This window comes from Narcine bancroftii, chromosome 1 (genome assembly GCF_036971445.1).
Source record: "Narcine bancroftii isolate sNarBan1 chromosome 1, sNarBan1.hap1, whole genome shotgun sequence".
NCBI lineage: Eukaryota > Metazoa > Chordata > Chondrichthyes > Torpediniformes > Narcinidae > Narcine > Narcine bancroftii.
In genome coordinates this window covers 313,296,783-313,321,776 of record NC_091469.1, presented here as the reverse complement: position 1 = coordinate 313,321,776, position 24,994 = coordinate 313,296,783, and positions in this window count along the sequence as shown.

The window sequence follows — 24,994 nt, the reverse complement described above, 5'->3', positions numbered from 1 at the left end:
TCAGAGGCGGGGAATCAGATATGGGGAATCAGAGGTGGGGAATCAGAGGCAGGGAATCAGATGTGCGGAATCAGAGATGGGGAATCAGAGGCGGAGAATCAGAATCAGAAGCGGGGAATAAGAGGCCGGGAATCAGAGGTGGGGAATCAGAGTCCGGGAATCAGAGATGGGGAATCAGAGGCGGGGAATGAGATATTGGGAATCAGAGGCGGGGAATCAGAGGCAGGGAAACAGAGGCGGGGAATCAGATATGGGGAATCAGAGGTTGGGAATCAGAGGCAGGGAATCAGAGGTGGGGAATCAGAGGCAGGGAATCAGATGCGGGGAATCAATGGCGGGGAATCAGAGCTGGGGAATCAGAGGCGGGGAATCAGAGTTGGGGAATCAGAGGCCGGGAATTAGATATGGGGAAACAGAGGAGGGGAATCAGAGGCGGGGAAACAGAGGCGGGGAATCAGATATGGGGAATCAGAGGTGGGGAATAAGTTGCAGGGAAGCAGAGGCCGGGTATCAGAGCTGGGGAATAAGAGGCGGGGAATCTGTGTTGGGGTATCAGAGGCGGGGAATCAGATATGGGGAAACAGAGGCGGGGCATCAGAGGTGGGGAAACAGAGGCGGGGAATCAGATATGGGGAATCAGATGTGGGGAATCAGAGGCAGGGAATCAGATGTGCGGAATCAGAGATGGGGAATCAGAGGTGGGGAATAAGTGGAAGGGAAGCAGAGGCGGGGTAACAGAGCTGGGGAATCAGAGGCGGGGAATCTGAGTTGGGTTATCAGAGGAGGGGAATCAGATATGGGGAAACAGGCGGGGCATCAGAGGCGGGGAAACAGAGGCGGGGAATCAGATATGGGGAATCAGAGGTGGGGAATCAGAGGCAGGGAATCAGATGTGCGGAATCAGAGATGGGGTATCAGAGGCATGGAATCAGAATCAGAAGCGGAGAATCAGAGGCTGGGAATCAGAGGCCGGGAATCAGATGCCGGGAATAAGAGGCCGGGAATCAGAGGTGGGGAATCTGAGTCCGGGAATCAGAAATGGGGAATCAGAGGCGGGGAATGAGATATGGGGAATCAGAGGCGGGGAATCAGAGGCGGGGAAACAGAGGCGGGGAATCAGATATGGGGAATCAGAGGTGGCGAATCAAAGGTTGTGAATCAGAGATGGGGAATCAGAGGCGGGGAATCAGAGGCAGGGAAACAAACACGGGGAATCAGAGGCGGGGAATCAGAGCTGGGGAATCAGAGGCGGGGAATCAGAGTTGGGGAATCAGAGGCGTGGAATCAGATATGGGGAAACAGAGGCGGGGAATCAGAGGCGGGGTAACAGAGGCGGGGAATCAGATATGGGGAATCAGAGGTGGGGAATCAGAGGTTGGGAGTCAGAGGCAGGGAATCAGAGGCGGGGAATCAGAGGCGGGGAATCAGAGGCAGGGAATCAGATGTGCAGAATCAGAGAAGGGGAATCAGAGGCAGGGAATCAGAGGCGGGGAATCAGAGGCGGGGAATCAGAGGCCGGGAATCAGAGGCCGGGAATCAGAGGCCGGGAATGAGAGGCCGGGAATCAGAGGCTGGAAATCAGAGGCCGGGAATCAGAGGTGGGGAATAAGAGGCACGGAATCAGATGTGCGGTATCAGAGATGGGGAATCACAGGCAGGGAATCAGAGGCGGGGAATCAGAGGCGCGGAATCAGAGGCAGGGAATCGGATGTGCGGAATCAGAGATGGGGAATCAGAGGTGGGGAATCAGAGTCCGGGAATCAGAGATGGGGAATTAGAAGCGGGGAATCAGAGGCGGGGAAACATAGGTGGGGGATCAGATATGGGGAATCAGAGGTGGGGAATCAGAGGCGTTGAATCAGAGATGGTGAATCAGAGGCGGGGAATCAGAGGCAGGAAATCAGACATGGGGAATGAGAGGCTGGGAATCAGACACGGGGAATCAGAGGTGGGGAATCAGAGCTGGGGAATCAGAGGTGGGGAATCAGAGTTGGGGAATCAGAGGCGGGGAATCAGATATGGGGAAACAGAGGCGGGGAATCAGAGGCAGGGAAACAGAGGCGGGGAATCAGATATGGGGAATCAGAGGAGGGGAATCAGAGGTTGGGAATCAGAGGCAGGGACTCAGAGGTTGGGATTCAGATGCAGGGAATCAGATGCGGGGAATAAGAGGCAGGGATTCAGAGGCGAGGAATCAGAGGCAGGGAATCAGAGTTGGGGAATCAGAGGCAGGGAATTAGATATGGGGAAACAGAGGCAGGGAATTAGAGGCGGGGAAACAGAGGCGGGGAATCAGATATGGGGAATCAGAGGTGGGGAATCAGAGGCAGGGAATCAGATGTGCGGAATCAGAGATGGGGAATCAGAGGCAGGGAATCAGAATCAGAAGCGGGGAATCAGAGGCCGGGAATAAGAGTCCGGAATCAGAGGCGGGGAATGAGATATTGGGAATTAGAGGCGGGGAATCAGAGGCGGGGAAACAGAGGCGGGGAATCAGATATGGGGAATCTGAGGTGGCGAATCAAAGGCGGTGAATCAGAGATGGGGGATCAGAGGCGGGGAATCAGAGGCAGGGAATCAAACATGGGAAATGAGAGACGGGGAATCATAGCTGGGGAATCAGAGGCGGGGAATCAGAGTTGGGGAATCAGAGGCGGTGAATCAGATATGTGGAAACAGAGGCGGGAAATCAGAGGCGGGGAAACAGAGGCGGGGAATCAGATATGGGGAATCAGAGGTGGGGAATCAGATATGGGGAAACAGAGGCGGGGAATCAGAGGCGGGGAAACAGAGGCGGGGAATCAGATATGGGGAATCAGAGGTGGGGAATCAGTGGTTGGGAATCAGAGGCAGAGAATCAGATATGGGGAATCAGAGGTGGGGAATCAGTGGTTGGGAATCAGATGTGCGGAATCAGAGATGGGGAATCAGAGTCCGGGAATCAGAGATGGGGAATCAGAGGCGGGGAATGAGATATGGGGAATCAGAGGCGGGGAATCAGAGGCAGGGAATCAGATGTGCGGAATCAGAGATGGGGAATCAGAGTCCGGGAATCAGAGATGGGGTATCAGAGGCGGGGAATGAGATATGGGGAATCAGAGGCGGGGAATCAGAGGCTGGGAAACAGATGCTGGGAATCAGATATGGGGAATCAGAGGTGGCGAATCAAAGGCGCTGAATCAGAGATGGGGAATGAGAGGCGGGGAATCAGAGGCAGGGATTCAAACACGGGGAATCAGAGGCGGGGAATCAGAGTTGGGGAATCAGAGGCAGGGACTCAGATATTGGGGAAACAGAGGCGGGGAATCAGAGGCGGGGAAACAGTGGCGGGGAATCAGATATGTGGAATCAGAGGTGGGGAATCAGAGGTTGAGAATCAGAGGCAGGGAATCAGAGGCGGGGAATCAGAGGCGGGGAATGAGTGGCAGGGAATCAGATGTGCGGAATCAGAGATGGGGAATCAGAGGCAGGGAATCAGAGGCGGGGAATCAGAGGCAGGGAATCAGAGGTCGGGAATCAGAGGCGGGGAATCAGATATGGGGAATCAGAGGTGGGGAATCAGAGGCAGGGAATCAGATGTGCGGAATCAGAGGTGGGGAATCAGAGTCCGGGAATCAGAGATGGGGAATCAGAGGCGGGGAATGAGATATTGGGAATCAGAGGCGGGGAATCAGAGGCAGGGAAACAGAGGCGGAGAATCAGATATGGGGAATCAGAGATGGCGAATCAAAGGCGTTGAATCAGAGATGGGGAATCAGAGGCGGGGAATTAGATGCGGGGAATCAGAGTTGGGGAATCAGAGGCGGGGAATCAGATATGGGGAAACAGAGGTGGGGAATCAGAGGCGGGGAAACAGAGGTGGGGAATCCGATATGGGGAATCAGATGTGGGGAATCAGAGGTTTGGAATCAAACACGGGGAATGAGAGACGGGGAATCATAGCTGGGGAATCAGAGGCGGGGAATCAGAGTTGGGGAATCAGAGGCGGGGAATCAGATATGGGGAAACAGAGGCGGGGAACAGAGGCAGGGAATCAGATATGGGGAAACAGAGGCGGGGAATCAGAGGCGGGGAAACAGAGGCGGGGAATCAGATATGGGGAATCAGAGGTGGGGAATCAGATATGGGGAAACAGAGGCGGGGAATACGAGGCGGGAAACACAGGCGGGTAATCAGATATGGGGAATCAGAGGTGGGGAATCAGTGGTTGGGAATCAGAGGCAGGGAATCAGATATGGGGAATCAGAGGTGGGGAATCAGTGGTTGGGAATCAGAGGCAGGTAATCAGAGGCGGGGAATCAGAGGCGGGGAATCAGAGGCAGGGAATCAGATGTGCGGAATCAGAGATGGGGAATCAGAGTCCGGGAATCAGAGATGGGGAATCAGAGGCGGGGAATGAGATATGGGGAATCAGAGGCGGGGAATCAGAGGCGGGGAAGCAGTTGCGGGGAATCAGATATGGGGAATCAGAGGTGGCGAATCAAAGGCGCTGAATCAGAGATGGGGAATCAGAGGCGGGGAATCAGATGCAGGGAATCAAACACGGGGAATCAGAGGCGGGGAATCAGAGTTGGGGAATGAGAGGCGGGGAATCAGATATGGGGAAACAGAGGCGGGGAATCAGAGGCGGGGAAACAGAGGCGGGGAATCAGATATGGGGAATCAGAGGTGGGGAATCAGAGGTTGCGAATCAGAGGAAGGGAATCAGAGGCGGGGAATCAGAGGCGGGGAATCAGAGGCAGGGAATCAGATGTGCGGAATCAGAGATGGTGAATCAGAGGCGGGGAATCAGAGGCGGGGAATCAGAGGCAGGGAATCAGAGGCTGGGAATCAGAGGCGGGGAATCAGATATGGGGAAACAGGCGGGGCATCAGAGGCGGGGAAACAGAGGCGGGGAATCAGATATGGGGAATCAGAGGTGGGGAATCAGAGGCAGGGAATCAGATGTGCGGAATCAGAGATGGGGTATCAGAGGCATGGAATCAGAATCAGAAGCGGAGAATCAGAGGCCGGGAATCAGAGGCCGGGAATCAGATGCCGGGAATAAGAGGCCGGGAATCAGATGTGGGGAATCTGAGTCCGGGAATCAGAAATGGGGAATCAGAGGCGGGGAATGAGATATGGGGAATCAGAGGCGGGGAAGCAGAGGCGGGGAAACAGAGGCGGGGAATCAGATATTGGGAATCAGAGGTGGCGAATCAAAGGTTGTGAATCAGAGATGGGGAATCAGAGGCGGGGAATCAGAGGCAGGGAATCAGAGGCGGGGAATCAGAGTTGGGGAATCAGAGGAGTGGAATCAGATATGGGGAAACAGAGGCGGGGAATCAGTGGTTGGGAATCAGAGGCAGGGAATCAGATATGGGGAATCAGAGGTGGGGAATCAGTGGTTGGGAATCAGAGGCAGGTAATCAGAGGCGGGGAATCAGAGGCGGGGAATCAGAGGCAGGGAATCAGATGTGCGGAATCAGAGATGGGGAATCAGAGTCCGGGAATCAGAGATGGGGAATCAGAGGCGGGGAATGAGATATGGGGAATCAGAGGCGGGGAATCAGAGGCGGGGAAGCAGTTGCGGGGAATCAGATATGGGGAATCAGAGGTGGCGAATCAAAGGCGCTGAATCAGAGATGGGGAATCAGAGGCGGGGAATCAGATGCAGGGAATCAAACACGGGGAATCAGAGGCGGGGAATCAGAGTTGGGGAATGAGAGGCGGGGAATCAGATATGGGGAAACAGAGGCGGGGAATCAGAGGCGGGGAAACAGAGGCGGGGAATCAGATATGGGGAATCAGAGGTGGGGAATCAGAGGTTGCGAATCAGAGGAAGGGAATCAGAGGCGGGGAATCAGAGGCGGGGAATCAGAGGCAGGGAATCAGATGTGCGGAATCAGAGATGGTGAATCAGAGGCGGGGAATCAGAGGCGGGGAATCAGAGGCAGGGAATCAGAGGCTGGGAATCAGAGGCGGGGAATCAGATATGGGGAAACAGGCGGGGCATCAGAGGCGGGGAAACAGAGGCGGGGAATCAGATATGGGGAATCAGAGGTGGGGAATCAGAGGCAGGGAATCAGATGTGCGGAATCAGAGATGGGGTATCAGAGGCATGGAATCAGAATCAGAAGCGGAGAATCAGAGGCCGGGAATCAGAGGCCGGGAATCAGATGCCGGGAATAAGAGGCCGGGAATCAGATGTGGGGAATCTGAGTCCGGGAATCAGAAATGGGGAATCAGAGGCGGGGAATGAGATATGGGGAATCAGAGGCGGGGAAGCAGAGGCGGGGAAACAGAGGCGGGGAATCAGATATTGGGAATCAGAGGTGGCGAATCAAAGGTTGTGAATCAGAGATGGGGAATCAGAGGCGGGGAATCAGAGGCAGGGAATCAGAGGCGGGGAATCAGAGTTGGGGAATCAGAGGAGTGGAATCAGATATGGGGAAACAGAGGCGGGGAATCAGAGGCGGGGAAACAGAGGCGGGGAATCAGATATGGGGAATCAGAGGTGGGGAATCAGAATCAGAAGCGGGGAATCAGAGGCCGGGAATCAGAGGTGGGTAATCAGAGTCCGGGAATCAGAGGCGGGGAATCAGAGTTGGGGAATCAGAGGCGGTGAATCAGATATGGGGAAACAGAGGCGGGAAATCAGAGGCGGGGAAACAGAGGCGGGGAATCAGATATGGGGAATCAGAGGTGGGGAATCAGATATGGGGATTCAGAGGCGGGGAATCAGATATGGGGAAACAGAGGCGGGGAACAGAGGCGGGGAATCAGATATGGGGAAACAGAGGCGGGGTATCAGAGGCGGGGAAACAGAGGCGGGGAATCAGATATGGGGAATCAGAGGTGGGGAATCAGATATGGGGAAACAGAGGCGGGGAATACGAGGCGGGAAACACAGGCGGGGAATCAGATATGGGGAATCAGAGGTGTGGAATCGGTGGTTGGGAATCAGAGGCAGGGAATCAGATATGGGGAATCAGAGGTGGGGAATCAGTGGTTGGGAATCAGATGCAGGTAATCAGAGGCGGGGAATCAGAGGCGGGGAATCAGAGGCAGGGAATCAGATGTGCGGAATCAGAGATGGGGAATCAAAGTCCGGGAATCAGAGATGGGGAATCAGAGGCGGGGAATGAGATATGGGGAATCAGAGGCGGGGAATCAGAGGCGGGGAAGCAGTTGCGGGGAATCAGATATGGGGAATCAGAGGTGGCGAATCAAAGGCGCTGTATCAGAGATGGGGAATCAGATATTGGGAATCAGAGGTGGCGAATCAAAGGTTGTGAATCAGAGATGGGGAATCAGAGGCGGGGAATCAGAGGCAGGGAATCAGAGGCGGGGAATCAGAGTTGGGGAATCAGAGGAGTGGAATCAGATATGGGGAAACAGAGGCGGGGAATCAGAGGCGGGGAAACAGAGGCGGGGAATCAGATATGGGGAATCAGAGGTGGGGAATCAGAATCAGAAGCGGGGAATCAGAGGCCGGGAATCAGAGGTGGGTAATCAGAGTCCGGGAATCAGAGGCGGGGAATCAGAGTTGGGGAATCAGAGGCGGTGAATCAGATATGGGGAAACAGAGGCGGGAAATCAGAGGCGGGGAAACAGAGGCGGGGAATCAGATATGGGGAATCAGAGGTGGGGAATCAGATATGGGGATTCAGAGGCGGGGAATCAGATATGGGGAAACAGAGGCGGGGAACAGAGGCGGGGAATCAGATATGGGGAAACAGAGGCGGGGTATCAGAGGCGGGGAGACAGAGGCGGGGAATCAGATATGGGGAATCAGAGGTGGGGAATCAGATATGGGGAAACAGAGGCGGGGAATACGAGGCGGGAAACACAGGCGGGGAATCAGATATGGGGAATCAGAGGTGTGGAATCGGTGGTTGGGAATCAGAGGCAGGGAATCAGATATGGGGAATCAGAGGTGGGGAATCAGTGGTTGGGAATCAGATGCAGGTAATCAGAGGCGGGGAATCAGAGGCGGGGAATCAGAGGCAGGGAATCAGATGTGCGGAATCAGAGATGGGGAATCAAAGTCCGGGAATCAGAGATGGGGAATCAGAGGCGGGGAATGAGATATGGGGAATCAGAGGCGGGGAATCAGAGGCGGGGAAGCAGTTGCGGGGAATCAGATATGGGGAATCAGAGGTGGCGAATCAAAGGCGCTGTATCAGAGATGGGGAATCAGAGGCGGGGAATCAGAGGCAGGGAATCAAACACGGGGAATCAGAGGCGGGGAATCAGAGTTGGGGAATGAGAGGCGGGGAATCAGATATGGGGAAACAGAGGCGGGGAATCAGAGGCGGGGAAACAGAGGCGGGGAATCAGATATGGGGAATCAGAGGTGGGGAATCAGAGGTTGCGAATCAGAGGAAGGGAATCAGAGGCGGGGAATCAGAGGCGGGGAATCAGAGGCAGGGAATCAGATGTGCGGAATCAGAGATGGTGAATCAGAGGCGGGGAATCAGAGGCGGGGAATCAGAGGCAGGGAATCAGAGGCCGGGAATCAGAGGCGGGGAATCAGATATGGGGAATCAGAGGTGGGGAATCAGAGGCAGGGAATCAGATGTGCGGAATCAGAGATGGGGAATCAGAGGCAGAGAATCAGAATCAGAAGCGGGGAATAAGAGGCCGGGAATCAGAGGTGGGGAATCAGAGTCCGGGAATCAGAGATGGGGAATCAGAGGCGGGGAATGAGATATTGGGAATCAGAGGCGGGGAATCAGAGGCAGGGAAACAGAGGCGGGGAATCAGATATGGGGAATCAGAGGTTGGGAATCAGAAGCAGGGAATCAGAGGTGGGGAATCAGAGGCAGGGAATCAGATGCGGGGAATCAATGGCGGGGAATCAGAGCTGGGGAATCAGAGGCGGGGAATCAGAGTTGGGGAATCAGAGGCCGGGAATTAGATATGGGGAAACAGAGGAGGGGAATCAGAGGCGGGGAAACAGAGGCGGGGAATCAGATATGGGGAATCAGAGGTGGGGAATAAGTTGCAGGGAAGCAGAGGCCGGGTATCAGAGCTGGGGAATAAGAGGCGGGGAATCTGTGTTGGGGTATCAGAGGCGGGGAATCAGATATGGGGAAACAGAGGCGGGGCATCAGAGGTGGGGAAACAGAGGCGGGGAATCAGATATGGGGAATCAGATGTGGGGAATCAGAGGCAGGGAATCAGATGTGCGGAATCAGAGATGGGGAATCAGAGGCATGGAATCAGTATCAGAAGCGGGGAATCAGAGGCCGGGAATCAGAGGCCGGGAATCAGATGCCGGGAATAAGAGGCCAGGAATCAGAGGTGGGGAATCAGAGTCCGGGAATCAGAGATGGGGAATCAGAGGCGGGGAATGAGATATGGGGAATCAGAGGTGGGGAATCAGAGGCGGGGAATCAGATATGGGGAATCAGAGGTGGCGAATCAAAGGTTGTGAATAAGAGATGGTGAATCGGAGGCGGGGAATCAGAGGCAGGGAATCAAACACGGGGAATCAGAGGCGGGTAATCAGAGCTGGGGAATCAGAGGCGGGGAATCAGAGTTGGGGAATCAGAGGCGTGGAATCAGATATGGGGAAACAGAGGCGGGGAATCAGAGGCGGGGAAACAGAGGCGGGGAATCAGATATGGGGAATCAGAGGTGGGGAATCAGATATGGGGAAACAGAGGCTGGGAATCAGAGGCGGAAAACAGAGGCGGGGAATCAGTAGTTGGGAATCAGAGGCAGGGAATCAGATATGGGGAATCAGAGGTGGGGAATCAGTGGTTGGGAATCAGAGGCAGGTAATCAGAGGCGGGGAATCAGAGGCGGGGAATCAGAGGCAGGGAATCAGATGTGCGGAATCAGAGATGGGGAATCAGAGTCCGGGTATCAGAGATGGGGAATCAGAGGCGGGGAATGAGATATGGGGAATCAGAGGCGGGGAATCAGAGGCGGGGAAACAGATGCGGTGAATCAGATATGGGGAATCAGAGGTGGCGAATCAAAGGCGCTGAATCAGAGATGGGGAATCAGAGGCGGGGAATCAGAGGCAGGGAATCAAACACGGGGAATCAGAGGCGGGGAATCAGAGTTGGGGAATCAGAGGCGGGGAATCAGAGGCGGGGAAACAGAGGCGGGGAATCAGATATGGGGAATCAGAGGTGGGGAATCAGATGTTACGAATCAGAGGCAGTGAATCAGAGGTGGGGAATCAGAGGCGGGGAATCAGAGGCAGGGAATCAGATGTGCGGAATCAGAGATGGGGAATCAGAGGCAGGGAATCAGAGGCGGGGAATCAGAGGCAGGGAATCAGAGGCCGGGTATCAGATGTGGTGAATCAGAGATGGGGAATCAGAGGCAGGGTATCAGATGTGCGGAATCAGAGATGGGGAGTCAGTGGCAGAGAATCAGAATCAGAAGCGGGGAATAAGAGGCCGGGAATCAGAGGTGGGGAATCAGAGTCCGGGAATCAGAGATGGGGAATCAGAGGTGGGGAATGAGATATTGGGAATCAGAGGCGGGGAATCAGAGGCAGGGAAACAGAGGCGGGGAATCAGATATGGGGAATCAGAGGTTGGGAATCAGAGGCAGGGAATCAGAAGTGGGGAATCAGAGGCTGGGAATCAGATGCGGGGAATCAGAGGCGGGGAATCAGAGCTGGGGAATCAGAGGCGGGGAATCAGATTTGGGGAATCAGAGGCAGGGAATTAGATATGGGGAAACAGAGGAGGGGAATCAGAGGCGGGGAAACAGAGGCGTGGGATCAGATATGGGGAATCAGAGGTGGGGAATAAGTGGCAGGGAAGCAGAGGCGGGGTATCAGAGCTGGGGAATCAGAGGCGGGGAATCTGAGTTGGGTTATCAGAGGAGGGGAATCAGATATGGGGAAACAGGCGGGGCATCAGAGGCGGGGAAACAGAGGCGGGGAATCAGATATGGGGAATCAGAGGTGGGGAATCAGAGGCAGGGAATCAGATGTGCGGAATCAGAGATGGGGTATCAGAGGCATGGAATCAGAATCAGAAGCGGAGAATCAGAGGCCGGGAATCAGAGGCCGGGAATCAGATGCCGGGAATAAGAGGCCGGGAATCAGAGGTGGGGAATCTGAGTCCGGGAATCAGAAATGGGGAATCAGAGGCGGGGAATGAGATATGGGGAAACAGAGGCGGGGAATCAGATGCAGGGAATCAGAGGCGGGGAATCAGATATGGGGAATCAGAGGAGGGGAATCAGAGGTTGGGAATCAGAGGCAGGGACTCAGAGGTTGGGATTCAGAGGCAGGGAATCAGATGCGGGGAATAAGACGCCGGGATTCAGAGCTGGGTAATCAGAGGCGGGGAATCAGAGTTGGGGAATCAGAGGTGGGGAATTAGATATGGGGAAACAGAGGCGGAAATTAGAGGCGGGGAAACAGAGGCGGGGAATCAGATATGGGGAATCAGAGGTGGGAAATCAGAGGCAGGGAATCAGATGTGCGGAATCAGAGATGGGGAATCAGAGGCAGGGAATCAGAATCAGAAGCGGGGAATCAGAGGCCGGGAATAAGAGGCCGGGAATCAGAGGTGGGTAATCAGAGTCCGGGAATCAGAGGCGGGGAATGAGATATGGGGAATTAGAGGCGGGGAATCAGAGGCGGGGAAACAGAGGCGGGGAATCAGATATGGGGAATCAGAGGTGGCGAATCAAAGGCGGTGAATCAGAGATGGGGAATCAGAGGCGGGGAATCAGAGGCAGGGAATCAAACACGGGGAATGAGAGACGGGGAATCATAGCTGGGGAATCAGAGGCGGGGAATCAGAGTTGGGGAATCAGAGGCGGTGAATCAGATATGGGGAAACAGAGGCGGGAAATCAGAGGCGGGGAAACAGAGGCGGGGAATCAGATATGGGGAATCAGAGGTGGGGAATCAGATATGGGGAAACAGAGGCGGGGAATCAGAGGCGGGGAAACAGAGGCGGGGAATCAGATATGGGGAATCAGAGGTGGGGAATCAGTGGTTGGGAATCAGAGACAGAGAATCAGATATGGGGAATCAGAGGTGGGGAATCAGTGGTTGGGAATCAGATGTGCGGAGTCAGAGATGGGGAATCAGAGTCCGGGAATCAGAGATGGGGAATCAGAGGCGGGGAATGAGATATGGGGAATCAGAGGCGGGGAAACATAGGTGGGGAATCAGATATGGGGAATCAGAGGTGGGGAATCAGAGGCGCTGAATGAGAGATGGTGAATCAGAGGCGGGGAATCAGAGGCAGGAAATCAGACATGGGGAATGAGAGGCTGGGAATCAGACACGGGGAATCAGAGGTGGGGAATCAGAGGTGGGGAATCAGAATCAGAAGCGGGGAATCAGAGGCCGGGAATCAGAGGTGGGTAATCAGAGTCCGGGAATCAGAGGCGGGGAATCAGAGTTGGGGAATCAGAGGCGGTGAATCAGATATGGGGAAACAGAGGCGGGAAATCAGAGGCGGGGAAACAGAGGCGGGGAATCAGATATGGGGAATCAGAGGTGGGGAATCAGATATGGGGATTCAGAGGCGGGGAATCAGATATGGGGAAACAGAGGCGGGGAACAGAGGCGGGGAATCAGATATGGGGAAACAGAGGCGGGGTATCAGAGGCGGGGAAACAGAGGCGGGGAATCAGATATGGGGAATCAGAGGTGGGGAATCAGATATGGGGAAACAGAGGCGGGGAATACGAGGCGGGAAACACAGGCGGGGAATCAGATATGGGGAATCAGAGGTGTGGAATCGGTGGTTGGGAATCAGAGGCAGGGAATCAGATATGGGGAATCAGAGGTGGGGAATCAGTGGTTGGGAATCAGATGCAGGTAATCAGAGGCGGGGAATCAGAGGCGGGGTATCAGAGACAGGGAATCAGATGTGCGGAATCAGAGATGGGGAATCAGAGTCCGGGAATCAGAGATGGGGAATCAGAGGCGGGGAATGAGATATGGGGAATCAGAGGCGGGGAATCAGAGGCGGGGAAGCAGTTGCGGGGAATCAGATATGGGGAATCAGTGGTGGCGAATCAAAGGCGCTGTATCAGAGATGGGGAATCAGAGGCGGGGAATCAGAGGCAGGGAATCAAACACGGGGAATCAGAGGCGGGGAATCAGAGTTGGGGAATGAGAGGCGGGGAATCAGATATGGGGAAACAGAGGCGGGGAATCAGAGGCGGGGAAACAGAGGCGGGGAATCAGATATGGGGAATCAGAGGTGGGGAATCAGAGGTTGCGAATCAGAGGAAGGGAATCAGAGGCGGGGAATCAGAGGCGGGGAATCAGAGGCAGGGAATCAGATGTGCGGAATCAGAGATGGTGAATCAGAGGCGGGGAATCAGAGGCGGGGAATCAGAGGCAGGGAATCAGAGGCCGGGAATCAGAGGCGGGGAATCAGATATGGGGAATCAGAGGTGGGGAATCAGAGGCAGGGAATCAGATGTGCGGAATCAGAGATGGGGAATCAGAGGCAGAGAATCAGAATCAGAAGCGGGGAATAAGAGGCCGGGAATCAGAGGTGGGGAATCAGAGTCCGGGAATCAGAGATGGGGAATCAGAGGCGGGGAATGAGATATTGGGAATCAGAGGCGGGGAATCAGAGGCAGGGAAACAGAGGCGGGGAATCAGATATGGGGAATCAGAGGTTGGGAATCAGAGGCAGGGAATCAGAGGTGGGGAATCAGAGGCAGGGAATCAGATGCGGGGAATCAATGGCGGGGAATCAGAGCTGGGGAATCAGAGGCGGGGAATCAGAGTTGGGGAATCAGAGGCCGGGAATTAGATATGGGGAAACAGAGGAGGGGAATCAGAGGCGGGGAAACAGAGGCGGGGAATCAGATATGGGGAATCAGAGGTGGGGAATAAGTTGCAGGGAAGCAGAGGCCGGGTATCAGAGCTGGGGAATAAGAGGCGGGGAATCTGTGTTGGGGTATCAGAGGCGGGGAATCAGATATGGGGAAACAGAGGCGGGGCATCAGAGGTGGGGAAACAGAGGCGGGGAATCAGATATGGGGAATCAGATGTGGGGAATCAGAGGCAGGGAATCAGATGTGCGGAATCAGAGATGGGGAATCAGAGGCATGGAATCAGAATCAGAAGCGGGGAATCAGAGGCCGGGAATCAGAGGCCGGGAATCAGATGCCGGGAATAAGAGGCCAGGAATCAGAGGTGGGGAATCAGAGTCCGGGAATCAGAGATGGGGAATCAGAGGCGGGGAATGAGATATGGGGAATCAGAGGTGGGGAATCAGAGGCAGGGAATCAGATATGGGGAATCAGAGGTGGCGAATCAAAGGTTGTGAATAAGAGATGGTGAATCAGAGGCGGGGAATCAGAGGCAGGGAATCAAACACGGGGAATCAGAGGCGAGTAATCAGAGCTGGGGAATCAGAGGCGGGGAATCAGAGTTGGGGAATCAGATGCGTGGAATCAGATATGGGGAAACAGAGGCGGGGAATCAGAGGCGGGGAAACAGAGGCGGGGAATCAGATATGGGGAATCAGAGGTGGGGAATCAGATATGGGGAAACAGAGGCGGGGAATACGAGGCGGGAAACACAGGCGGGGAATCAGATATGGGGAATCAGAGGTGGGGAATCAGTGGTTGGGAATCAGAGGCAGGGAATCAGATATGGGGAATCAGAGGTGGGGAATCAGTGGTTGGGAATCAGAGGCAGGTAATCAGAGGCGGGGAATCAGAGGCGGGGAATCAGAGGCAGGGAATCAGATGTGCGTAATCAGAGATGGGGAATCAGAGTCCGGGAATCAGAGATGGGGAATCAGAGGCGGGGAATGAGATATGGGGAATCAGAGGCGGGGAATCAGAGGCGGGGAAGCAGTTGCGGGGAATCAGATATGGGGAATCAGAGGTGGCGAATCAAAGGCGCTGAATCAGAGATGGGGAATCAGAGGCGGGGAATCAGAGGCAGGGAATCAAACACGGGGAATCAGAGGCGGGGAATCAGAGTTGGGGAATGAGAGGCGGGGAATCAGATATGGGGAAACAGAGGCGGGGAATCAGAGGCGGGGAAACAGAGGCGGGGAATCAGATATGGGGAATCAGAGGTGGGGAATCAGAGGTTGCGAATCAGAGGAAGGGAATCAGAGGCGGGGAATCAGAGGCGGGGAATCATAGGCAGGGAATCAGATGTGCGGAATCAGAGATGGTGAATCAGAGGCGGGGAATCAGAGGCGGGGAATCAGAGGCAGGGAATCAGAGGCCGGGAATCAGAGGCGGGGAATCAGATATGGGGAATCAGAGGTGGGGAATCAGAGGCAGGGAATCAGATGTGCGGAATCAGAGATGGGGAATCAGAGGCAGAGAATCAGAATCAGAAGCGGGGAATAAGAGGCCGGGAATCAGAGGTGGGGAATCAGAGCTGGGGAACCAGAGGCGGGGAATCAGAGTTGGGGAATCAGAGGCGTGGAATCAGATATGGGGAAACAGAGGCGGGGAATCAGAGGCGGAAAACAGAGCCGGGGAATCAGTGGTTGGGAATCAGAGGCAGGGAATCAGATATGGGGAATCAGAGGTGGGGAATCAGTGGTTGGGATTCAGAGGCAGGTAATCAGAGGCGGGGAATCAGAGGCGGGGAATCAGAGGCGGGGGATCAGAGTTGGGGAATCAGAGGCGGGGAATCAGATATGGGGAAACAGAGGTGGGGAATCAGAGGCGGGGAAACAGAGGTGGGGAATCAGATATGGGGAATCAGAGGTGGGGAATCAGAGGTTGGGAATCAAACACGGGGAATGAGAGACGGGGAATCATAGCTGGGGAATCAGAGGCGGGGAATCAGAGTTGGGGAATCAGAGGCGGGGAATCAGATATGGGGAAACAGAGGCGGGGAACAGAGGCGGGGAATCAGATATGGGGAAACAGAGGCGGGGAATCAGAGGCGGGGAAACAGAGGCGGGGACTCAGATATGGGGAATCAGAGGTGGGGAATCAGATATGGGGAAACAGAGGCGGGGAATACGAGGCGGGAAACACAGGCGGGGAATCAGATATGGGGAATCAGAGGTGGGGAATCAGTGGTTGGGAATCAGAGGCAGGGAATCAGATATGGGGAATCAGAGGTGGGGAATCAGTGGTTGGGAATCAGAGGCAGGTAATCAGAGGCGGGGAATCAGAGGCGGGGAATCAGAGGCAGGGAATCAGATGTGCGTAATCAGAGATGGGGAATCAGAGTCCGGGAATCAGAGATGGGGAATCAGAGGCGGGGAATGAGATATGGGGAATCAGAGGCGGGGAATCAGAGGCGGGGAAGCAGTTGCGGGGAATCAGATATGGGGAATCAGAGGTGGCGAATCAAAGGCGCTGAATCAGAGATGGGGAATCAGAGGCGGGGAATCAGTGGCAGGGAATCAAACACGGGGAATCAGAGGCGGGGAATCAGAGTTGGGGAATGAGAGGCGGGGAATCAGATATGGGGAAACAGAGGCGGGGAATCAGAGGCGGGGAAACAGAGGCGGGGAATCAGATATGGGGAATCAGAGGTGGGGAATCAGAGGCAGGGAATCAGATGTGCGGAATCAGAGATGGGGAATCAGAGGCAGAGAATCAGAATCAGAAGCGGGGAGTAAGAGGCCGGGAATCAGAGGTGGGGAATCAGAGCTGGGGAACCAGAGGCGGGGAATCAGAGTTGGGGAATCAGAGGCGTGGAATCAGATATGGGGAAACAGAGGCGGGGAATCAGAGGCGGGGAAACAGAGGCGGGGAATCAGATATGGGGAATCAGAGGTGGGGAATCAGATATGGGGAAACAGAGGCGGGGAATCAGAGGTGGAAAACAGAGGCGGGGAATCAGTGGTTGGGAATCAGAGGCAGGGAATCAGATATGGGGAATCAGAGGTGGGGAATCAGTGGTTGGGATTCAGAGGCAGGTAATCAGAGGCGGGGAATCAGAGGCGGGGAATCAGAGGCAGGGAATCAGATGTGCGGAATCAGAGATGGGGAATCAGAGTCCGGGAATCAGAGATGGGGAATCAGAGGCGGGGAATGAGATATGGGGAATCAGAGGCGGGGAATCAGAGGCGGGGAAACAGATGCGGTGAATCAGATATAGGGAATCAGAGGTGGCGAATCAAAGGCGCTGAATCAGAGATGGGGAATCAGAGGCGGGGAATCAGAGGCAGGGAATCAAACACGGGGAATCAGAGGCGGGGAATCAGAGTTGGGGAATCAGAGGCGGGGAATCAGAGGCGGGGAAACAGAGGCGGGGAATCAGATATGGGGAATCAGAGGTGGGGAATCAGATGTTACGAATCAGAGGCAGTGAATCAGAGGCGGGGAATCAGAGGCGGGGAATCAGAGGCAGGGAATCAGATGTGCGGAATCAGAGATGGGGAATCAGAGGCAGGGAATCAGAGGCGGGGAATCAGAGGCAGGGAATCAGATGCCGGGAATCAGAGGCGGGGAATCAGATATGGGGAATCAGAGGTGGGGAATCAGAGGCAGGTTATCAGATGTGCGGAATCAGAGATGGGGAGTCAGAGGCAGAGAATCAGAATCAGAAGCGGGGAATAAGAGGCCGGGAATCAGAGGTGGGGAATCAGAGTCCGGGAATCAGAGATGGGGAATCAGAGGCGGGGAATCAGAGGCAGGGAAACAGATGCGGGGAATCAGATATGGGGAATCAGAGGTTGGGAATCAGAGGCAGGGAATCAGAAGTGGGGAATCAGAGGCTGGGAATCAGATGCGGGGAATCAGAGGCGGGGAATCAGAGCTGGGGAATCAGAGGCGGGGAATCAGATTTGGGGAATCAGAGGCAGGGAATTAGATATGGGGAAACAGAGGAGGGGAATCAGAGGCGGGGAAACAGAGGCGTGGAATCAGATATGGGGAATCAGAGGTGGGGAATAAGTGGCAGGGAAGCAGAGGCGGGGTATCAGAGCTGGGGAATCAGAGGCGGGGAATCTGAGTTGGGTTATCAGAGGAGGGGAATCAGATATGGGGAAACAGGCGGGGCATCAGAGGCGGGGAAACAGAGGCGGGGAATCAGATATGGGGAATCAGAGGGGGGGAATCAGAGGCAGGGAATCAGATGTGCGGAATCAGAGATGGGGTATCAGAGGCATGGAATCAGAATCAGAAGCGGAGAATCAGAGGCCGGGAATCAGAGGCCGGGAATCAGATGCCGGGAATAAGAGGCCGGGAATCAGAGGTGGGGAATCTGAGTCCGGGAATCAGAAATGGGGAATCAGAGGCGGGGAATGAGATATGGGGAATCAGAGGCGGGGAATCAGAGGCGGGGAATCAGATATGGGGAATCAGAGGTGGCGAATCAAAGGTTGTGAATCAGAGACGGGGAATCAGAGGCGGGGAATCAGAGGCAGGGAAACAAACACGGGGAATCAGAGGCGGGGAATCAGAGCTGGGGAATCAGAGGCGGGGAATCAGAGTTGGGGAATCAGAGGCGTGGAATCAGATATGCGGAAACAGAGGCGGGGAATCAGAGGCGGGGAAACAGAGGTGGGGAATCAGATATGGGGAATCAGAGGTGGGGAATCAGAGGTTGGGAGTCAGAGGCAGGGAATCAGAGGCGGGGAATCAGAGGCGGGGAATCAGAGGCAGGGAATCAGATGTGCAGAATCAGAGAAGGGGAATCAGAGGCAGGGAATCAGAGGCGGGGAATCAGAGGCGGGGAATCAGAGGCCGGGAATCAGAGGCCGGGAATCAGAGGCCGGGAATGAGAGGCCGGGAATCAGAGGCTGGAAATCAGAGGCCGGGAATCAGAGGTGGGGAATAAGAGGCACGGAATCAGATGTGCGGTATCAGAGATGGGGAATCACAGGCAGGGAATCAGAGGCGGGGAATCAGAGGCGCGGAATCAGAGGCAGGGAATCGGATGTGCGGAATCAGAGATGGGGAATCAGAGGTGGGGAATCAGAGTCCGGGAATCAGAGATGGGGAATTAGAGGCGGGGAATCAGAGGCGGGGAAACATAGGTGGGGAATCAGATATGGGGAATCAGAGGTGGGGAATCACAGGCGCTGAATCAGAGATGGTGAATCAGAGGCGGGGAATCAGAGGCAGGAAATCAGACATGGGGAATGAGAGGCTGGGAATCAGACACGGGGAATCAGAGGTGGGGAATCAGAGTTGCGGAATCAGAGGCGGGGCATCAGATATGGGGAAACAGAGGCGGGGAATCAGAGGCAGGGAAACAGAGGCGGGGAATCAGATATGGGGAATAAGAGGAGGGGAATCAGAGGTTGGGAATCAGAGGCAGGGACTCAGAGGTTGGGATTCAGATGCAGGGAATCAGATGCGGGGAATAAGAGGTGGGGATTCAGAGGCGAGGAATCGGAGGCAGGGAATCAGAGTTGGGGAATCAGAGGCAGGGAATTAGATATGGGGAAACAGAGGCGGGGAATTAGAGGCGGGGAATCAGAGGCCGGGAATAAGAGGCCGGGAATCAGAGGTGGGTAATCAGAGTCCGGGAATCAGAGGCGGGGAATGAGATATGGGGAATTAGAGGCGGGGAATCAGAGGCGGGGAAACAGAGGCGGGGAATCAGATATGGGGAATCAGAGGCGGTGAATCAGATATGGGGAAACAGAGGTGGGAAATCAGAGGCGGGGAAACAGAGGCGGGGAATCAGATATGGGGAATCAGAGGTGGGGAATCAGATATTGGGAAACAGAGGCGGGGAATCAGAGGCGGGGAAACAGAGGCGGGGAATCAGATATGGGGAATCAGAGGTGGGGAATCAGTGGTTGGGAATCAGAGGCAGGGAATCAGATATGGGGAATCAGAGGTTGGGAATCAGATGTGCGGAATCAGATATGGGGAATCAGAGTCCGGGAATCAGAGATGGGGAATCAGAGGCGGGGAATGAGATATGGGGAATCAGAGGCGGGGAATCAGAGGCAGGGAATCAGATGTGCGGAATCAGAGATGGGGAATCAGAGTCCGGGAATCAGAGATGGGGAATCAGAGGCGGGGAATGAGATATGGGGAATCAGAGGTGGGAAATCAGAGGCGGGGAAACAGATGCTGGGAATCAGATATGGGGAATCAGAGGTGGCGAATCAAAGGCACTGAATCAGAGATGGGGAATCAGAGGCGGGGAATCAGATGCAGGGAATCAAACACGGGGAATCAGAGGCGGGGAATCAGAGTTGGGGAATCAGAGGCGGGGACTCAGATATTGGGTAAACAGAGGCGGGGAATCAGAGGCGGGGAAACAGAGGCGGGGAATCAGATATGGGGAATCAGAGGTGGGGAATCAGAGGTTGCGAATCAGAGGCAGGGAATCAGAGGCGGGGAATCAGAGGCGGGGAATGAGTGGCAGGGAATCAGATATGCGGAATCAGAGATGGGGAATCAGAGGCAGGGAATCAGAGGCGGGGAATCAGAGGCAGGGAATCAGAGGCCGGGAATCAGAGGCGGGGAATCAGATATGGGGAATCAGAGGTGGGGAATCAGAGGCAGGGAATCAGATGTGCGGAATCAGAGATGGGGAATCAGAGGCAGAGAATCAGAATGAGAAGCGGGGAATAAGAGGCCGGGAATCAGAGGTGGGGAAACAGAGTCCGGGAATCAGAGATGGGGAATCAGAGGCGGGGAATGAGATATTGGGAATCAGTGGCGGGGAATCAGAGGCAGGGAAACAGAGGCGGAGAATCAGATATGGGGAATCAGAGATGGCGAATCAAAGGCGTTGAATCAGAGATGGGGAATCAGAGGCGGGGAATCAGAGGCGGGGAATCAGAGTTGGGGAATCAGAGGCGGGGAATCAGATATGGGGAAACAGAGGTGGGGAATCAGAGGCGGGGAAACAGAGGTGGGAATCAGATATGGGGAATCAGAGGTGGGGAATCAGATGTTACGAATCAGAGGCAGTGAATCAGAGGCGGGGAATCAGAGGCGGGGAATCAGAGGCAGGGAATCAGATGTGCGGAATCAGAGATGGGGAATCAGAGGCAGGGAATCAGAGGCGGGGAATCAGAGGCAGGGAATCAGAGGCCGGGAATCAGAGGCGGGGAATCAGATATGGGGAATCAGAGGTGGGGAATCAGAGGCAGGTTATCAGATGTGCGGAATCAGAGATGGGGAGTCAGAGGCAGGGAATCAGAATCAGAAGCGGGGAATAAGAGGCCGGGAATCAGAGGTTGGGAATCAGAGTCCGGGAATCAGAGATGGGGCATCAGAGGCGGGGAATGAGATATTGGGAATCAGAGGCGGGGAATCAGAGGCAGGGAAACAGAGGCGGGGAATCAGATATGGGGAATCAGAGGTTGGGAATCAGAGGCAGGGAATCAGAAGTGGGGAATCAGAGGCTGGGAATCAGATGCGGGGAATCAGAGGCGGGGAATCAGAGCTGGGGAATCAGAGGCGGGGAATCAGATTTGGGGAATCAGAGGCAGGGAATTAGATATGGGGAAACAGAGGAGGGGAATCAGAGGCGGGGAAACAGAGGCGTGGAATCAGATATGGGGAATCAGAGGTGGGGAATAAGTGGCAGGGAAGCAGAGGCGGGGTATCAGAGCTGGGGAATCAGAGGCGGGGAATCTGAGTTGGGTTATCAGAGGAGGGGAATCAGATATGGGGAAACAGGCGGGGCATCAGAGGCGGGGAAACAGAGGCGGGGAATCAGATATGGGGAATCAGAGGTGGGGAATCAGAGGCAGGGAATCAGATGTGCGGAATCAGAGATGGGGTATCAGAGGCATGGAATCAGAATCAGAAGCGGAGAATCAGAGGCCGGGAATCAGAGGCCGGGAATCAGATGCCGGGAATAAGAGGCCGGGAATCAGAGGTGGGGAATCTGAGTCCGGGAATCAGAAATGGGGAATCAGAGGCGGGGAATGAGATATGGGGAATCAGAGGCGGGGAATCAGAGGCGGGGAAACAGAGGCGGGGAATCGGATATGGGGAATCAGAGGTGGCGAATCAAAGGTTGTGAATCAGAGATGGGGAATCAGAGGCGGGGAATCAGAGGCAGGGAAACAAACACAGGGAATCAGAGGCGGGGAATCAGAGCTTGGGAATCAGAGGCGGGGAATCAGAGTTGGGTAATCAGAGGCGTGGAATCAGATATGGGGAAACAGAGGCGGGGAATCAGAGGCGGGGAAACAGAGGCGGGGAATCAGATATGGGGAATCAGAGGTGGGGAATCAGAGGTTGGGAGTCAGAGGCAGGGAATCAGAGGCGGGGAATCAGAGGCGGGGAATCAGAGGCAGGGAATCAGATGTGCAGAATCAGAGAAGGGGAATCAGAGGCAGGGAATCAGAGGCGGGGAATCAGAGGCGGGGAATCAGAGGCCGGGAATCAGAGGCCGGGAATCAGAGGCCGGGAATGAGAGGCCGGGAATCAGAGGCTGGAAATCAGAGGCCGGGAATCTGAGGTGGGGAATAAGAGGCACGGAATCAGATGTGCGGTATCAGAGATGGGGAATCACAGGCAGGGAATCAGAGGCGGGGAATCAGAGGCGCGGAATCAGAGGCAGGGAATCGGATGTGCGGAATCAGAGATGGGGAATCAGAGGTGGGGAATCAGAGTCCGGGAATCAGAGATGGGGAATTAGAGGCGGGGAATCAGAGGCGGGGAAACATAGGTGGGGAATCAGATATGGGGAATCAGAGGTGGGGAATCAGAGGTGCTGAATCAGAGATGGTGAATCAGAGGCGGGGAATCAGAGGCAGGAAATCAGACATGGGGAATGAGAGGCTGGGAATCAGACACGGGGAATCAGAGGTGGGGAATCAGATATGGGGAATCAGAGGAGGGGAATCAGAGGTTGGGAATCAGAGGCAGGGACTCAGAGGTTGGGATTCAGATGCAGGGAATCAGATGCGGGGAATAAGAGGTGGGGATTCAGAGGCGAGGAATCAGAGGCAGGGAATCAGAGTTGGGGAATCAGAGGCAGGGAATTAGATATGGGGAAACAGAGGCGGGGAATTAGAGGCGGGGAATCAGAGGCCGGGAATAAGAGGCCGTGAATCAGAGGTGGGTAATCAGAGTCCGGGAATCAGAGGCGGGGAATCAGATATGGGGAATCAGAGGTGGCGAATCAAAGGCGGTGAATCAGAGATGGGGAATCAGAGGCGGGGAATCAGAGGCAGGGAATCAAACACGGGGAATGAGAGACGGGGAATCATAGCTGGGGAATCAGAGGCGGGGAATCAGAGTTGGGGAATCAGAGGCGGTGAATCAGATATGGGGAATCAGAGGTGGGGAATCAGATATGGGGAAACAGAGGCGGGGAATCAGAGGCGGGGAAACAGAGGCGGGGAATCAGATATGGGGAATCAGAGGTGGGGAATCAGTGGTTGGGAATCAGAGGCAGGGAATCAGATATGGGGAATCAGAGGTTGGGAATCAGATGTGCGGAATCAGATATGGGGAATCAGAGTCCGGGAATCAGAGATGGGGAATCAGAGGCGGGGAATGAGATATGGGGAATCAGAGGCGGGGAATCAGAGGCAGGGAATCAGATGTGCGGAATCAGAGATGGGGAATCAGAGTCCAGGAATCAAAGATGGGGAATCAGAGGCGGGGAATGAGATATGGGGAATCAGAGGTGGGGAATCAGAGGCGGGGAAACAGATGCTGGGAATCAGATATGGGGAATCAGAGGTGGCGAATCGAAGGCGCTTAATCAGAGATGGGGAATCAGAGGCGGGGAATCAGAGGCAGGGAATCAAACACGGGGAATCAGAGGCGGGGAATCAGAGTTGGGGAATCAGAGGCGGTGACTCAGATATTGGGGAAACAGAGGCAGGGAATCAGAGGCGGGGAAACAGAGGCGGGGAATCAGATATGGGGAATCAGAGGTGGGGAATCAGAGGTTGCGAATAAGAGGCAGGGAATCAGAGGCGGGGAATCAGAGGCGGGGAATGAGTGGCAGGGAATCAGATATGCGGAATCAGAGATGGGGAATCAGAGGCAGGGAATCAGAGGCGGGGAATCAGAGGCAGGGAATCAGAGGCCGGGAATCAGAGGCGGGGAATCAGATATGGGGAATCAGAGGTGCGGAATCAGAGGCAGGGAATCAGATGTGCGGAATCAGAGATGGGGAATCAGAGGCAGAGAATCAGAATCAGAAGCGGGGAATAAGAGGCCGGGAATCAGAGGTGGGGAAACAGAGTCCGGGAATAAGAGATGGGGAATCAGAGGCGGGGAATGAGATATTGGGAATCAGAGGCGGGGAATCAGAGGCAGGGAAACAGAGGCGGAGAATCAGATATGGGGAATCAGAGATGGCGAATCAAAGGCGTTGAATCAGAGATGGGGAATCAGAGGCGGGGAATCAGAGGCGGGGAATCAGAGTTGGGGAATCAGAGGCGGGGAATCAGATATGGGGAAACAGAGGTGGGGAATCAGAGGCGGGGAAGCAGAGGTGGGGAATCAGATATGGGGAATCAGAGGTGGCGAATCAAAGGTTGTGAATCAGAGATGGGGAATCAGAGGCGGGCAATCAGAGGCAGGGAAACAAACACGGGGAATCAGAGGCGGGGAATCAGAGCTGGGGAATCAGAGGCGGGGAATCAGAGTTGGGGAATCAGAGGCGTGGAATTAGATATGGGGAAACAGAGGCGGGGAATCAGAGGCGGGGAATCAGAGGCAGGGAATCAGAGGTCGGGAATCAGAGGCGGGGAATCAGATATGGGGAATCAGAGGTGGGGAATCAGAGGCAGGGAATCAGATGTGTGGAATCAGAGGTGGGGAATCAGAGTCCGGGAATCAGAGATGGGGAATCAGAGGCGGGGAATGAGATATTGGGAATCAGAGGCGGGGAATCAGAGGCAGGGAAACAGAGGCGGAGAATCAGATATGGGGAATCAGAGATGGCGATTCAAAGGCGTTGAATCAGAGATGGGGAATCAGAGGCGAGGAATCAGAGGCGGGGAATCAGAGTTGGGGAATCAGAGGCGGGGAATCAGATATGGGGAAACAGAGGTGGGAAATCAGAGGCGGGGAAACAGAGGTGGGGAATCATAGCTGGGGAATCAGAGGCGGGGAATCAGAGTTGGGGAATCAGAGGCGGGGAATCAGATATGGGGAAACAGAGGCGGGGAACAGA